A 2,706-nucleotide genomic window follows, 5' to 3' on the forward strand; every position below is an offset into this window, starting at 1 on the left:
CTTCCTCTCTAAGTCTGCTTTTGTTATTTACAGCTTTGGGTATTTGCCAACATCTAAGGTTTGAATGAAGGTGTGTTCAACAGCTCACTCAAGATTTGGTGTTTTGTTCTCTTCTCTAACCTTGTTTATTTTATACCCTTAAAGCCTTTAGGGCAGGAATTGCTTGTTCCCCCAAGTCTGGTGTCTTATTACACCAGGTCAGAACCAAAACTGCTGGCAGGTTTGGGGTGTTTCTTTGGTTTACAAACTTCACTTAACCGGAACTAAACCCAGTAGCTTCAACCAACTGAAAGCACACATGCACACGCGCACACACACACACCAAAAAAGGAAGAAAGAGAGAGAGCAGAGACTAGAGGAAACTGATGCCAAGGTTAGATAATTTAAGAAAAAGAAAACATAAGAATCCATTACCCACAAGGCCACTGTTTCTGTGCAAACAGAATATATGCTTGGAAGAGAAGAACCACAGAGGAATAGCATAGTATCTTCTAAGACACAGCAATTCTGTAATATTCCAGCTAAAAACAGAAGTCTAATGCTGCCAAAGCCCTGCCACAGGACTACTAAGGCTAATGCAGGCTTATGGCATCACACAAGCTAACACGTGTATTTCTTCACCACTCACCCTTGTGCAATACAAAGTCTTAACCTCTTGTTTTTGCTGATGGTTGCAGCTGTGAGGAATCTTTTTGCTGATTTGCACAGGATTTGTACAGGAGTAACAGTGTCATTTACATAGAAAGCTTCAACAGGAAACCAGGACGTAATGATCTGAAATTAAGATCACTTCAGAAGTGCATATTCTGATAAGGCCTATCACACACTGGCCACATTCCAAAGGAACTAATGAAGGTTAATGTGCCTTTAACCAAACACTAGCACTGAATTACAGTGTGACCTTCCTTCAAGAATAGGGATAGAGGAAGACCCCTTTGTCCCACACAGTAGGGCAGTGGCTGACCAGATGGGAGGGAACCTTTGAGCCCACGTCCAATACCAAACACTCACGTACAATACCTGCTCACTGGGAGAGACAACCAGTATTCCTGCCTCTGTCTTTCTCAGCTGTCTTGACCACGTGAACTAAACCTCACTGTAACATAACTTTACAGAGGTAACTCTGACTATCTGAATATCCCAGCTGTAAAACTTCCATCAAGAAATTAAACAGTTGGTCCTGTGGGTAAGAGTCAAGCCTGCCCCGTACCAGCAAACAGCATAACGCCTCCAGGGAGTTAAGCACCAACAGAGCAAAGGTTCTAAGTCCCAGAAATGCCTATTCCTTGCAGTGTATGTATTTAGGCACCTCACAGTCTGAGCATTTATGTGGGAAAGGCTTAGTCTGTCTAGGATGATTCCTATTGCTTCTGGGAGAGAAAAATCCTGTCCAGGCCACACGCAGCCAGCAGACAGGAAGGCCTGGTGACAAAAGTAATCCCGGATGTAAAGATTTAACCTGTTCAGCCAAGTCTTGCAAGCTCCCATACACGAACACAGAATCACAGTCACTAAGGTTGGAAAAGCCCTCTAAGACCCCCAACCCATCCCCACCATTTCCACTGACTGCATCTCCCAGTGTCACATCTCCACCTCACTCCTCCCATCATATAAACCATCACAATCCTTAGATCAAATAAATGAGCTTCTAACATCAGTTTTCAAGAAAGGGCAAGGTGTGTTTATCAAGTAAATTGACCCATTTCTAGGTCAATTATTCACTTGATGGTGTATCAGTAAATACGCACCTGTGTGAAGCTGTTCAGCAAAGCCACCCACGTGCTCTGAAACCCTGAGAATGGCTGTGAACATCAGATGAAGGAAAAAAATCAGCCCGTTCAGAAGCAACTTAGCAAATTTTGCTATAGTACTAATCCCATTTAGATCAACCTCAGGAGCAGATTTCAAACCCAGTCACATTAAAGCTGCGGAACCGAGCCAGCTACAAGTAGGAAACAACGCGTCACCGTACCGTGTCGGGAGGGCGCGGGGCAGCTGCTAGGAGGGGATGTCTGGACAAACACAGCTGCAACGCCCAGCACAGAGGCCACGGCAGTCCCAGTACCGCCAGTGTATAACGCCAACACACCTCAGCTCCCACAGCGGCCGCTGCAGCGCGGCCATGGCCCCATGTGGTGTCCACGACACCCCGCGCCCCGGTAAACACCGCGGGGAGCGCAGGAGCTGCCCGGGGAGCGCGAGAAGAACGCTGCTGGGGCCGCTCCCCTCCCTGAGGAGCCGAACTCGGCGCCGTTCCGCGCCCTCCGGGCAGCGCCGGCTGCAATCGCGGCGGCCGCCGCGCGCCTCAGGGCGGGGGCAGAAGCCGGGCGGGCCGAGCGCAGCCCCTCAGCGCCCCGGCGACAAACCCGCACGGCTCCCGCACCTGCGGCGAACCCGGGTGCTGCGGAGAGGTCCCCACCCTGCTGCCCGCCGCCCAGCCGGCCCCGCACGGCGGCTCCGGGCGACTGTACCGGCGCGGCTGCCCGCGTTACCTCCGCTCCTGCCGGCTCCGCGCTGCGGGGATGCTCAGTCCTCACCGCACATGCACGATGGCGGCCGCTCCGTCTCGCAGCCCCGCGCCCGTCACGGTCCGCCCCTCCCTCAGCAGGAAACCACCGCGGGGCCCGAACTCTCGCCCGGCCCCGCCGGGTAACCACAGCCCGCCACGCCCCAGCTCCAAATGAGGCTGGGACCCATCCTTCCCTC

At 52.0% G+C, this 2,706-nt stretch overlaps 1 protein-coding gene across 9 annotated transcripts in view; it reads right to left on the reverse strand.

The window, feature by feature from the left end:
• Nucleotides 1–2,706, reverse strand: part of SLC7A6 (solute carrier family 7 member 6) — a 28,096-nt gene that overhangs the window by 25,141 nt on the left and 249 nt on the right. For 2 of the 9 annotated variants that reach the window (XM_046899563.1, XM_015292303.4), the window contains exons 1-2: nucleotides 2,493–2,585; nucleotides 1,749–1,802 (exon numbers count right to left, since the gene is read on the reverse strand). The exons of 1 other annotated variant lie outside the window; for it this stretch is intronic. The gene's annotated coding sequence lies outside the window, so the exon portion shown is untranslated. Of the gene's footprint in view, nucleotides 1–628; nucleotides 775–1,748; nucleotides 1,803–1,972; nucleotides 2,586–2,706 lie in introns of those variants that run through there. 6 more of the 9 variants (XM_015292306.4, XM_015292305.4, XM_015292302.4 and 3 more) reach the window with 5 other exon arrangements.

Source organism: Gallus gallus, chromosome 11 (genome assembly GCF_016699485.2).
Source record: "Gallus gallus isolate bGalGal1 chromosome 11, bGalGal1.mat.broiler.GRCg7b, whole genome shotgun sequence".
Lineage (NCBI taxonomy): Eukaryota > Metazoa > Chordata > Aves > Galliformes > Phasianidae > Gallus > Gallus gallus.